Consider the following 15217-nt stretch of genomic DNA (forward strand, 5'->3'; position numbering starts at 1 on the left):
AGCTCAGCCCAGGGGCACAAACAATTCAGAAATGAACATTCCATGACAATGCTCCAAAATTCCTCAGCTGTGCCAAGCCACAGGGAGTTTCTTTCTCAGGCTTCCACCTGAGAGGTGTCCACTCTGCAAGGAGTGTTTACAGTAAACTAAATTCTATGAAGCTCCAGAAAAGCATGGAACCACTGTAGCTGAAACCCTTCTAGATCAGTGTTATGTGCATAGATCTCAGAACTATGTGCCAGGAGCCATGCAGGAGGAAGTAATAAAGGGGTGCTCTGGACTTCTCCCATGCTTGAACAGGAGCCACTGCTAAATTTTGTTTCTTTTGTTCAAACTCCTCTGAGCCCTCTGCTCAGCTAAGCCTGACACTGGGTTCCCCTCTCTGAATGTTTTGGGGGAGAGGACAGAGGAAGGGTCACGTTATGTAATCCAGGCTGGCCTTGAATTCAATATGTATCCCAGGCTGTCTCAAACTCACAGCAGTCCTCCTGGCTCAGCCTCCCAAGTGCTGGGATTACAAGCCTGCACCACCTTGTGAGGCTCTTCCATCTATGATCTAGTAGAATCCAGTTTAAGAATAATTTTCTGTGTTTTATGGTAACCTATATGGTGTTCCCGATTACTTAAGAAACCCTAAGTATTGTTTTATAATGATCTGTGATCCTACTTAACCAAGTGTTCAAACTTTTTGACATTTTTGACAACCTCTCAAAATCAAATCCTAAATGAAGTCTTGTTCTTGTACAGACTTTGAAATTTTCCAAAGGATCCCTGCAAAATCTCAAAGGATTTATTATTTCATTTTATAAAGAGAAATGTTAGTAATGATTTGATCTATTTGATATGTTAAATTACATAGGGAAACATTGTCAAATATGAAGCAAATACATATGTACGGGTAAATATTATTAATATAAATATTTCAGAAATTATATAAAATTCCTAGACACTTGTCACTACTTGCGCTATGTCTGATATGTCTTGGTGTAATGCTGTTAATCATAATTCCAGTTACTTTGGTTGTGTTTCACAAAAAAGACCAAATTATCTTTTTTTTTTGTATTAAATTCTTTTATTGGTACATTGTAGGTATGCAACACAATTACATTTCTCATTGGGAATTGTACCTTTACATAATGCATCTTGGTTCTTATTTTTTCCCCATTCCTAGCCCTCCCTTCACGCCCTCTACCCTTCCCTATTTACAAAGATTTTATTTCCATTTTTTCCAGTTCTCCAAATTATCTTGTTTAATGAACTCACATCAGATCTTTAACCCTGGCCATTTCTGAGTCTTTTAAAATCATCCACAGTCATTGTTTTGTTCTAGTTCTTCTCTGAGAGCATTTACAATCAGCTAGAATCCAAAAGTGCTTCATCTTCAAAGAGATTCATGAAAAAAGACTCTGAAAAATATTCTGAAATACATCTTTCTGATAACTTTAAGATTATGCCACTGAATTGGGTAAAAATCCCCAGAACACTATTACAAAACAGCTGATAAATTCATAAAGCTTTTAACTCATTGAGGCAGGATAAAATAAATAAAGACAGGTGAAAAGAAGACAAGAAGAAATCATAATTTTAAAATTGGGTTTCAAGATACGTCAGAAAAGCTAGCCAAGGTTATAATGCTTTCTTCCCGCCCAGGAAACTCACTTCAAGAATTTCCTTAAGGATTTGAAGACACAATATGCCTGTAAATTAGGTTCACCTGTAAACTGGTCTTCGCCCCCAACAGACCTCCATCCTCAAGAAAACAGCACTGTCAAGTGGCAAATGTATCTCTAAATTTCAAATACATGCAAATGGTTTGCATTCTAACCCAGTCCACTAAATGGATAGCCTGACAGACAGTAGGAATTTACATCCTAGAACACCCATCTGGAGGATACCTTCCTTGAAGAAACACCCAAGACCCTATAAAAACCCTGCTCAGATCATAATGCACCTCCCTCCTGGAGCTCACACTCCATTCTAAGTGTATACATCTTTCTGCCTAATAAAGCTCATTATGCCTCTCATGGACACATTTTGAAAATTCTGTAATGGAAGTCAGTGTCTCAGCTTCCCAAATGCTGGGATTGTAGGTATACACCACCACGCCTGGTTTAGGTTCTTTAATGTTTTATTTTCCAGATTTAAAAAAATGTCTTTCCTTTTCTACTAAGCTATCTATAACTCAAAGAATTTGGTGAAATATACCTTTATAAACAAAAATTAAACATCCATTTTTCTCCCTATCTGACCCGTCCAGAATCTGAAAAATTCTTATTTTCATAACAATATAATTATTTGTATAAGTTCAATAAGAATATATTCTCCATGACAGCACACAGTTGAGAATATTGATTACATTATCAAGGCTTTAATTTGATGTCATATTTTATTTGCTAAGACAGATTTAAGGAACTAAGGTTGACTTTATGGAGCCAATGTTTATAATGGCCTCTTGGCATACTGGCATGGTACCTGACATGGATTTCCTGACCTTACACGTAAGTAAGGAGAGTAACTTCCTAGGGGCCTAGGAACCCAAAAATATATGGTGAACCTTAAGAAGAGAGGAATTACCCCAAATCTATAGGTATTGCAGGCAAAGTCTGATGTTGAATCCTTGATTTAGCTTTCTAGCCTCAAAGAGGCTTTCAGAAGTTATTTCTTATAAAGTTTCCATGAAGCAAACTTTGAAAGTGTCATGTGGTCAACAACCATTTTTGCTTAACTTACATAAATAATTTGGCCAAAATCTAATGAAACCAGACTTAATTTGTAAACAAGAATCAAAAAGGAAGTGATGAGAGAGAAAATTTTGATTTAATAGAAAACTATAGCACAATCTTATAGGTTATTTATTCTTTGGACTTCCTCCAATATTTGCCTATAATTCTCCAAATTGACATATTCAATTTTTCCCCAACCTTCTTGACTCAACATAACTAAGAACTAAAACTGGCCTTTCTCCCAAAACTGGAAGCTACAGATAGATGACTTGATATAAACTTAAAGAAAATCACCGTAGCAGATCATGTCCAGGCAGCCCTCATACCTGCTACTATGTGAACCTCAGAAAGATCACCAGAACACCTGATGCCATCACGGAAAACATTCAAACTGTGAACTAGGAAATCAGTCAGATTGCCACTGCTCTCCTCTCTCCAACATCTAAAGATGCTTTGAGTTCAAGTCCATAAATCTTTTTGACTAGCTGTCCTCTAGACTGAGAAACTGAGTTTTCAACTGTTAACTTGGTTTTCACAGAAGCTCCCCTAAGTAAATGCCTGACTGCTTGTACCAGCAGCAAATATCCTCTACTGACAAATCTCAACAGTTGGTTTATCAGACCTTGAGGGAATAAAGAGTGATTAAATAAAAATTAGACTTAAAATATCTCCTTTCCTTGAACAAGGATGACTGCTGAAAGACTCTATCCTTGACCAAGCTTTAATCAAATCCCTCTGAGCCCTCAACTAGGCCCAATCTTGTAGAATCCAGTTTCAGCAAGAATCCTGCTAAGTCAGGTTACAGAAAATCCCCTGCTCTTGCTATCTGACCATCCTCAATATAGGATCATATTCCTCAGAAATCTGTCACATACAGAAGCCTTATATGTCTTCATATCTAATCATTCTAACCTGTCTTCAGCAAAAATTATGTTGATCTGATATAGCAAAACAAATTCCCCTTACCTCTGATGTTTCCTCTTAGTAATTTTCCATCCACTAACCCCCATTCTGCTTCTTGGTTTTAAATTTCTACTTGTTATTATTGGAATTTGAGTACAACCCAATTTCTCTCCCACTGCAATACTCCATTGCAGTTGTCTCCAAAACTATTGTGATCTTCTCCTCTGATAAATCTGCCCTTCCTAACTTCACAGACATTACTGAATATTTTTTCCTTTAACATAAAGAAGCAACATGCTTTACAATTCACCTTAGCTTTCCTTTCCAAACTTGTGGAAGACAAAACACACTCTCAGAAGCAAGAAGGCCTATTGTCTTTCCTTTAACAAATGTAGAAGAAGAAAAATGGTATTTAATACTGATTTCAGTCACTTTTTGCTTTCTACATGAATGATCTAAATCACCTCAGAGGTATATAGCTCTTTTGTTTAGAAAAATACTTTGCTTTGATAATAGGCCTTAGCTATTTGGCCTTTTTGATGGAGAAATGTGAGAACCCTTGCTCAAAGTTTAAATCAACGTGAGCCAGAAAAGAGACCTAAATTGCACCGCAAAACACAATGAGATTGTGGCCAGGAGGGAGGACAGCAGACAGGGTAGGGAGGAAAGCAGGGGAGAGAAAGAGGAAGGGGCAAGGAGACACACAATGTAGGAGGCTTGATGGGAAATTCCCTGTGATGGGGCATAGCTAAGGAATTGAGAACATGGTGGTGTAAGAATTGGTTGTAAGTTGTGGGTACTAGGTTGACCTGTCACCATCTTGTCCCTTCCCTCCTGTATTGAGGATTCAGAAAGCTGTGCCACACAAAAGCCTTATGTTAGTTTTATTTGAGGAAAGGAATATGGTGAATCAGCACAATAAGGGAGAAGGCAGAAAGAGAGAGAAAAGACTGGAGGTGAGTGGGTGAACTATTGTTCAGTAACTTAGGAGAATGAGGCTACACTACAAATAAGTACAGAACAATATGAGCCACCTGTGGGGAATTCTCTGAGATAAGGGATGAATGGCAAGGCTAAGCACCATATGGTTTGAACATCCGCCTACAAATTCTTCTCATCAATCAATGTAATTTCCTGCTCATAATGCATCAAAGAACTATGAGGGAATAATGAGACAGAATGCATTAAAATCACTTGAACTCTCAGGTAATTGTCAAGAGAAGTAGCATGTAATACTTGAAATGACTCATTTAGGTAGGAGGTGACAGCAGGTGAAATTAAGAGGAGTATGATGTGATGTGTTACTTCCTTTAAAGAGTTACTGTATATGATCACGAAGGAAAAAATGACAAAATTTGCATATGTACTTTATTTAAAATGTTGACATATTATAGACAGGAAAAAATGTATTGATGAAATAATTGATGTTTATGTTTATGAAAGGCATATTATAATAAGAATTACTTGTGGAAGAAATCCCATTCAATCCATTTCAGATTTATGAATAATGAAATTGAATTTCTCTGATATATTAAAAAACTTACAGCATTAATGAATTTTACTGGCAGTTTGGGCCTATGAAAATAGTTAATATCAAGAAAATGAAAATCACAGTAAGGGAGTGACTAAGATAAAACATAAATGAAAAAAATTTTATACAAGTTATTTCAAGTCATTGATGTTCATGTGTAGGAGGAACAACTAAGAATAGATTTTAAAAAATTATTCTACCAAAAGAATACACTAATAAATTATAAAATTGTTTGGTCCTTGATGTGGCTCAATGTCTTTAGTCCAGTGGTTCTCATAGTTTAGTCCCTGGACCAGCAAGATGAGCACTACCTGGGAACTGGCTGCAGATGCAAATTCACATATTCAAGAGAATTGAGGAACAAATAAATTGAGCCATTTTTATCCAAATCTTTGCTAGCCATTGGTTAAAGGCTACTTCTGGGGACATTGCCCTGAATACAAGGTAAGCTTGCCTCCTTGGCCACAAAAACAAAACAAAAAATCCCTCAGGCAGAGTGGCAGTGTTTGAAGTAAGCAGTCTTTTGCATACCCAGGTGAGCACTGATGGGAAATGACAGGGCACCAAGAGCCTTTGCTAAGGTCCCTGAATTTTGTGAGAAAGATCTAGGTTTTATTACCTCAATCATCATTATTATGTTAATATCAATGATGAATTCCATGATCAGAAAGAGATATAGAATCTTGGATAGTACACTGCAAAATGGTCATCACTTTCCATTTCTTTCTGGGACTGTCCCAGAACAAGCTGGATGTGGTAGGGAGTTGGTGCCAGTCACTGCTGTACAGCAATTCTAGTGAGCAGAACATTTTAGTAGGGAATACCTGAAGTTGATGAGCTTTTCTGGTCCCTCTGACACATTTAATAATGGAGTGATTTTAAAACTATTTAAATGTTACAGAACATGATATATTGTATATATTTCATGTACAGAACATGAAATATAGTACATTTAAAGAAATAGAAATGCCAATTGATTCAGCAAACATATTCATCTAATTCTACCACTGATTAGTAGCAAATACATAAACTCTCAGTGGAAACAGGAAAATCCTTCTACATCCTTTCCTGTTATGGCTTGTATCGAAATAAATGTTCCACCAAAGCCTCATGCACTGATAGGTGGGGTTTTGGGGAAGTGGCTGGATCGTGGGTGTGTGATGCTGGATTAGGGTATGTGATACTGGGATTAAAGCATGGGATAAATAAATTGGTTTAGCATTGATCAGAATGTGGATAATGGGAAGGCACACCCAGGATGTTGGTGTCACTACCCAAAAGGCTTGTAGCCTGGGTGGGATAAAAGGGAGAGGGAGGCTTGCTGTTGCTGCTTGCTGCTTTGCTGCCTTCTGTCTTCCATGCCATGAACAATTTTTCTTCTGCCATACCCCTCTGCCGCACTGTGCTGCCTTGGAGACAGCCAACTATGGACTGTAACCTCTACAAACCGTGAGCCAAAATAAACCTTTCCTCCTTTAACTTGTGGGTGTTGGGTATTTTTTCTCAGCAAAGAGAAAAGTAACTAAGCCATTCCCTCAAGATTTATTTCCAGAAACAGGCTTAAAGAACAGATATAACTGCCTCATGGAATAATGTCTTTCCCCAGATTGTGTTGCTTACACTGTATTGGGCTTTAGATTTTCCAAGTAAGTCTCCTATCAGTGTCTTGTTACAGCATGGTAAACTACTTTTGCCAGAGTCATCACACAACTTAATAAAAAAAAAGTAAAATAAACACAGTGATCATCTGTATTTACCATTGCCTTACCATAAATTTCCAGGCCCAGTTCATGCACCTAGGTTGATTTTTATGTAAAAGATGATACTTTGGCATAAATTTTGTCTTCTTTTATGTGTCTATCTCTCACTTAAAAAATAATTGCTATATTTAGGAAGAAAAGGGGCAAAGGGGAAGGGGAAGTGGGAGGGGTAGGGGAAAGGAAAGAAGGGAATGGAATTAATATGAGAAAATGAAAAAATGCAAACAAAATCTTTGTAAATAGGGAGGGATTGAGGGGTTGAAGGGAGGACAGGGGAATGGGGAAAAATAAGAACCAAGAGAGATTAAGTAAAGGTGCAAATTTCCAATGATGAATGTCATTATATTGTATACCTAAAATGTATCAATAAAATTAATTTTTTTAAAAATAATAATTGCTATATACTCAATATGCATACCTTTTAAGAGAAAGAACTAATAATGAAAATGAGATCACAGAAAATCCTTGGTTTCAAAGGTTACCAATGGATCCAGTTGGTAAATCTACCCTGCAGGAGTGTTTTGTTTGTCTGCAATTGTTTTTAGTTTGTATGAAATAGGAGCACTTATAAATGAGGAAATTTCACATAGAATTGTCCATATGTCTGCTTCCTCTTCCAAAAAAGTCAGATAATCAGATATTTTTGTTTTCATAATTTGCCTGGCAGCTTAAGAAAAGGCTGAGAAATGGCAGTCCCCTTAACATAGGGTACATACACTGTTTATCATAGTCAACACCATCTGCCAGTTTTCCTGCCTTACCTTCAGAGTCACTTAATTTGTGATCCACTGTAAACAAGATGTTGGATACAAAATTTTAGAAATGTAGTACATCTTACCCTTTATACAGATGCCTCAGACTAGGGAACTTTCATCTAAAGTACAGGCTTCTCAGACTTGATTGGCTGGATTAACAAGTATAATTGATGGTGCGAAGCCAGGGAACCTAAGGTGACAATGTGATAAGGTATAACATATAAAGTAATCTAAGACAGTCTACTCACTTCCTGTTGTACTCTTTTTAAAAAACTTTATTTTAATATAACACAAGCAGATATTAATAAAGAAAATATAAAAGCCATTCTACAAAAGAATAATTTTTCATAACAAAAATTATTAGTGATAACAAAGGTAAATTACTATTCAGCCCCCCAAAAAGGATAAGCTTGAGACATTTATATGTAAATGGATGCACCTTAAGAATACACTTTTAGTGGGCCGGGGATTTAGCTCAGTGGTTCTGCTGCCTGCCTCACAAGCACAAGGTCCTGAGTTAGATTCACAGTACCAAAAAAAAAAAGAACATACTTTTAAGTGAAATAAATTGAACACACATGTGTAAATATCGTATTGTCTCTCTAGTGTGAGAAACTGAAAGTGAAAAAAAAGACCTGTTGTACTCTTAGCAATATTCTCCTTGTCCTATCTCAAGTCAGGTTGTGCTTCTGCCCTACAGAGGTCCTCCTCCACATAATTCTACACCAAGCCCAGCAGAGTAGAGGAAGACTGGAAGAATAAAGACAGAACCAAAACATGGAAAAAAATTAAGCCTGAGGAAAAAAGTTGTGCTTAACGGGAGGATGGGAGAGAAAGAAAGAGAGAAAGAATGAGAATATATGAATATATTACCAAGTGGCAGAAATGAAAATGTTCTTACCTTGGGGGATAAAGATCAATCTCAGTACTTTGTATCTTTAATGTTGCTTTTCCATTAGAACCATAGCTTTAAAGCATGTGACCTTATGCATAGGGTGAAATGATATAAAGGACTGAAAAATTAAATGCAAATGAGTTATTGGTGTCAGCATTTTAAGGGTAGCCATAGGTTGATTCATGAAAGTGCAAGATGAGGCTGCTTCTCTTGGAGTGATGCATCAACTGAGACAAGGAAGATTTTAACAAAGTGATGTTTATCTCCTGTGCTTGATACAGGGACATTTTCAGTGAAGGAAAACTGGATTATAAAACACATCCCCAGATACATTTCTCTGCTCATTTTCCAAAGTGGACTCCTAAACGGGGCCTATAAATTCTATAATTTCAGTGAAAATGAATTCAGTTGAAATTGTGCACATGGATTATAGAAGCCTTTCTTACATATTCCCCAATTATTTGTGTAGGACTATTGCCTTAGTCTGTATAGCCTCCAAACACGATTATAGCCCAATCCTCTTTCATAATTATGAAACATAATATTGTGAAGCAATAATAAAGAAAACTCATATCACATATGTGACATTAAATCCATAGACTTTCTGTCTGTACTAGGGAAACCCCTAAATTTTGCTCCAGTGAAATGTCCATCATTTGCCCCAGATGTCTTCCCATTGCTCTATATACAATACTTACTGGGCACCTTATTCACATTCCACACTGACTCTCTATTGACCCATTATGTTAGTTTGCTATGGCTATGTAACAAATTGCTAGAAACTGAGCATCTAACAATATGCCTTTATTGCCTGACACTTTTGAAGTTGAGAACTCTGGGTGAACTTGTCCAAGTTCTCTGCTCTGCGTCTCACAAGACTGAAATCAAAGTGTTGGCTGAGCTGGTCTAGAGGCTCTGGGGGAAGAATTTGCTTCAATCTAAAGTTTATTTAATGGTTTTGGGCAGTTTAATTTTTCTTGCAGTTATAAAATTGAAGTTGCAATTTCTCTTCTGGCAGCTGACAGCCTCCTTTTTCTTATAGAGGACATCCACATTTTTTTTTCCCATGGTCCACTCTACCATCAAAACTTGGAATGATGCATTGTAGCCATCACATGTTTTGAATTTCTCTGACATTTCCACTTGTCCTCTTCTTCTACCCTAGTTGGAGAAAATTCTCTGTTTTAAGAGCACTTGTGTTTTGATTAGGCCCTCCCTGGTACCTTACTTTTATTTTTTATTTTATTTTTTGCTGCACAAGAGATACTACTTTTTTTGGTACCGGGGATAGAACTAGGGACCTTGCACTTGCGAGGCAGGCAGTGGAACCACTGAGCTAAATCCCCGGCCCCAGAGATACTACTTTTAAAAGCGTCATCTGTGCCATAAACCAAGAAACAATCACAGAAGTGATATCACATTTTATTCACAAGTTCTGACGATTAGGGCCTAGAATCTTGGAAGGCATTTATAGAAAGTGTGCTGACCACATCTATCAATGTACATTTTGACATATACTGTCAACTTACAGGGACAGTTCATAAGTGCATCATGAACTATATCAATTGTTAGGTGATGAACAGCATTCCAAATATCCAATGAAGGAGGACTCAGATTTCTGGTAGGTCATAAGAATTTGTCTTCCAGGGCTAGAAGATTTTTCAGTCAATCACAGACCCCAATACCTGGCTACCAATACTTCACATCTAGACGTCTAGAGGAAGGTGAGCTGTTGCATAGAAATTGACCAACTGAGACACAAGGATCCTTTCTCTTTAAAATCATATTAACTGTATCATATGAACTCTGTATTGCCTTAGCCTTTTGGTGTTGAGATCCCAATAAATAGTCTTAGAATTTGAGGGATAAACAGTCCATTAAATGTTCTGATAGATATGTAAATGAGTTATTAGAACAAGATAATACTAAAAACAGTATAATTTTTTCGGTTTTTAAATATATGTAGATGTGTAGACTATATTTTCTGTTTTCCCTGGGCAGGTTCTGTGTTCAGAAAAAAATAAAAAAAAATAGTTCAAAATACTATTACTTTGATTTTAAAATTGTTTAAATTCATTTAAAAATTGATATCAATATAAAGTAATATTTAACCTGGCTTTCTTTTTAATCTCTAAGAAAATCTGTAGATCCTATTATTCTATTTATATATGTAGTAAATTCTAACAGATACTGACTAACAAATCTTTGATTTAATATTTAATCAAGTCGGGCAGACTGAAATACTACTATATGAGCACCTACTATATGCCAAGCATCTTTACAGGTATTATGAGCACAGCATCAAGCAAAGGAAAATGTTAGCCTTGGCGGAGAGCATATTTTAGTGAGTAAAACAGGTCATACACATATATACTCCAATGACGGAGAGTGATTAGTGCCCTATAGAAGAGCTATAAAGATAGAGATGTAATCTTTGCTTTGAGTACCCAGATGCCCAGAAAATTTTTAGGGTTCTATTAACATGAATAAAAGAAAACAAAATAATATTTAAGGATAACTAGCTATCTCAACATCACAATCACAGTAATTAAGCAAACTGGGATTTAACAACTAAAGAGTTAAGGATGAGTTATTATACTAAGGATTAAATTTGATTTGGGACTTCTTGGAGGATGAGATCAGAAGAGCAACACAAATATTGTGGCCTAAGGCACATTCACTGAAGGCCAGAATTGTAAAAGGAGAGAAACTACACACCCTTGTGCTTTCTCTGGGAATAAATAGCACTGATTGATATTCTAAACAGGTATTAATCACCTTCGGGGAGGTCAAGGTCTTAATCCTGCCTCTCCACGAACTATCCCTGACCCCCACCCTTACTGAAAGTCCTTGTAAGCTTGCTACCAGACTTGCTTCCCAATTGGACTACCGTTACTTAAGTGACTATACTTGTACCTTATTGGATGTTCATGGCTGTGGCCCACATTGTACCCATGTGGGTTTCACCCTATAAAACTTCTCTGTAAAGTGGGGTCTTTGGCTACCCACTCGGGACCCCTCCTGCTCCTCAGGAGCTTTCCTATCAATAAATATCTTCCTACTTGAAAAAAAAAGACCCTCCTAAGTGTCAAGTAGAATTTAAAAATAAAATAAGGGTCAACATGAATGTTTGCCTAGTTGTGTAATCTGATATACTTTATACTATTCTATAGCATGATGAATGATTCTTACTGAGCCTCTTAAGTAGATTCAAAAACCAGATCCCTCAGCCATGATGCAGGGAAGGGATTGACAAACCTTTGCTGTACCTGGACAGAGAGTAAATACTTTAGGCTTATAGAGCTATGTGTTCTCTGTGGCACTCAGCACAGCCACTGTAGTGCAAACGAAGTCAAAGACAACCTATCACCCAGTGGATGTAGCTAAATTCCAATAGAAAAACATATAGTGATTCATGGTAGGTTCATTGGGGGTCATTTGTTGACCTCTGATGTAAAGGACTTGGATGGGAAAGCACCTTCTCTGGCAAATGAATCAGTCAGACTGAATGTGTGAGGTATTTCATAACCCTTTTCCTAATGGCAGCCATTTAAAATGTATAAACTTCAGGTCCCACAAAACTGGATATTCCCCTGTGTATAGGACAAGTAGATAGAGATGTGAAAGTATCATGAAACCAGGAGAAGATTCTGAACAAGTATATTTGTAATGCTTTCACATCATCTTTGCAAAATATGAGAAATTCTTATGTAGTAAAATCAAAATTTCCTTTCTATAATTATTTCATACAAAGTTTGAGCCAGACATATAACACATAGTTATTTCTATTTTGTTTTCTTTGAAACTAATTTTAAAAGTATTTTAAAGTTGTGTCAGGATTAGCCATATTTTCAGACAATTTCTCATTTCTAAGCAAAATTAGAGTGTCTTGATTGATATGGGAGAACTGAATCTACGAGGAGTGCAAGGTAAGACAAAAGGAGTACTTGAGAATTAGAAGAACTCAAGAGTAAAAGTTTAGAACTTAAGGTTCAACTGTTCTCATGTGAGTGACAAAGAATAAAATGTGGAAGTTAGAGCTTTTAAAAAATCTTTGCCAGTAAGGGAACGCATATTAATAAAGGAATTCATCAAGTACTTCACCAGGGGTTTAAAATCAGGAGTTTTATGAGTTAGAAAAATGGTTTCTTGGTAGTTCAAGCTAATTAAGAATTTAATTCAATAGTAGCACTTAGGATGGGAACATAATCAGTCTTTAAATTTAAACACAGTAGGTTCAAACAGGTTCCATTATTCATTCACCAATAAAAAGATTTTTCAATTAAGTCAAGTAATGATGGAGTATTCTAGGTCCCTCAAAGTTCACGTCCTTTGGACAAAATGGGATGAATTATTTGTGATAAAATACATTTAGTTTTGATATCTCTTAAATATTACTGTCATTAGAAAAGTTTCTTTTCATATAGGTCACTAAATCAGGGTAACAATATATCCCACCTTGCCTGAGATAGTTCCAGTTTATTCCTATCATGCTGGTCTGATTATTAACAGCAATTCTTTTCATTCTCAAAAGTATATCTCTCACCTGTATCTCTCACCATGCACTCAACTAAAATCGAAATGGATTAAAGATCTAAATATTAAAATAGAAACTCTGAATTGCCTGGAACAGAGGTTAGGTAGAACTCTTGAAGACACTGGTGTAGGAAAAGATTTTATGAACAAAACCTCAGTTGCCCGTGAACTAGCAAAATCAACAAGTGGGATCTGCTCTTATTAAAAAGCTTCTGCACAGCAAGAGAAACCACCTACAGTGTTAAGAGACAACCCACAATGTGGAAAGAAATCTTCACCTGCTCTTCCTCAGACAAAGGTCTACTATCTCAAATTTATAAAGAACTTTAAAAAATCAAACCTTCCAAATTTAAAGACCCAATCCGAAAATGGACATCTGAAATGAACAGACATTTCTCAAACAAAGAAGTAGAAATAGCAAATAAACATATGAAAAAGTGTTCAACATCACTGGTCATTTGAGAGATGCAAATGAAAACAATGCTGAGATTCCACTTCACTCCAGAAAGAATGGCTGCTATCATGATATCAACCAATAACAAATGCTGGTGGGGCTGTGGGGAAAGAGGAACCCTGCTCCACTGCTGGTGGGAGTGTAGACTGGTGCAACCACTGTGGAAATCAGTATGAAGATATCTCAAAGAACTAGGACTAGAAGTCCCATTTGACCCCGCTATTCCACTGCTGGGGATCTTCCCCAAAGAATTAAAAGAATCACACCACAGTGATATATGTGCACTCATGTTCATAGCGGCACAGTTTGTGATAGCTAAAACTTGGAAACAGCCCAAATGCCCATCAACTGGAGACTGGATAAAGAAAATGTGGCTTTTTAATAAACTGGGGTACTACTCAGCCATAAAAAATGAGAAATTAGAGACATTTATAGCTCAATGGATGCACATTGAAGTGATACTCTTAAGTGAAATAAACAGGACATGCATGTGTAAATACCGAATAGTTTCTCTAGTGTGAGAAACTGAATGTGTAAATAAGGACTAAATGGTATAATAGATAATGTGAAATAGGAAGAAAAGGGGCAAAGGGGAAGGGGAAGTGGGAAGGGTAGGGGAAGGGAAAGAAAGGAATGGAATTAATATGAGCAAATGAAAAAATGGAAACAAAGTCTTTGTAAATAGGGAGGCATGGTGGGATTGAAGGGAGGGCAGGGGAAAGCGGAAAAATAAGAAACAAGAGAGATTATGTAAAGGTGCAGATTTCCAATGATGAATGTCATTATACTGTATACCTAAATTGTACCAATAAAATAAAATAAAATAAAAAAGTATTCCAATTTGATTTAAGGTCATCTTACATTAAGTTATCCCCCTAGAATCTGAAACAAACACTCTAAAACTAAGATTAAGACTGGTAATTGAGCTAGTGGTGTAGCACAGTGACAAAGCACTTGCCTGGTATGTGAGAGGCCCTGGGTTCTACTCCTATAACCACCACAACAACAAAAAACAAAAACAAACACTTGGGGAACCATGGTTGTAGATTTGTTTATAAATAACTCAAATTAATGGAAGACTCCTTTGAATATTTGAGAAATGGAATGACATAATTGCTTTGTAGGATGATGTAGATACACATTTTAAAACTTTATTGTGTGCAGATAAATCCATCAGATTTCCGTAAAGAATTTGTATTTAAGTATGTGAAAAAACACTGTCAGAGTCCTTTGTTCACTCCCAATCTTGTCATCTTTCTATAGATAAGACTCAACACAGGGTTTCTGCAAGCAGAGAAAATGTTTTCTATAAGACAGTCCTCCATAAGTGGTAGATCTATCTCTATAAATCATAACAGATACTGGCACCTACTGGTGAAAATGTGACAAAGCAGCTATTACACAAAAACCACTGAGTCAGAGAGAGAAAAGAAACAGATTGGAAATCAAAAATGTGAAATCATGAATAATCCTCTCAAGAAGAAATTACCAGAGTTGAGAGAGATATACAAGGGGTTTCGGGATAGAAGGCATTCTGGAGATAGGCAGATGACACCCAGGAAAAATAAAAAATGAAAAAAAAGTAGCTAAGAGATGATTATACCAGACACAATGCAGTCAGTGGTTAAACTTCAGTATCCAATGGACCAGGGACTAACAA

The 15217-nt window shown here is 36.5% G+C and overlaps 1 protein-coding gene across 6 annotated transcripts in view; it reads right to left on the minus strand.

Annotated features, from left to right (window-relative positions):
• The window catches only part of Sytl5 (synaptotagmin like 5), a 258603-nt gene that overhangs the window by 220514 nt on the left and 22872 nt on the right, over nt 1-15217 (minus strand). The window contains exon 2 of one of the 6 annotated variants that reach the window (XM_021262576.2): nt 7756-7862. The exons of the other annotated variants lie outside the window; for them this stretch is intronic. The gene's annotated coding sequence lies outside the window, so the exon portion shown is untranslated. The remainder of the gene's footprint in view (nt 1-7755; nt 7863-15217) is intronic. 6 annotated transcript variants of the gene reach the window in all.

This window comes from Heterocephalus glaber, unplaced genomic scaffold, assembly GCF_053883595.1.
Source record: "Heterocephalus glaber isolate CG9 unplaced genomic scaffold, H.glaber_assembly_v1.0 deba00001547, whole genome shotgun sequence".
Classification (NCBI taxonomy): domain Eukaryota; kingdom Metazoa; phylum Chordata; class Mammalia; order Rodentia; family Bathyergidae; genus Heterocephalus; species Heterocephalus glaber.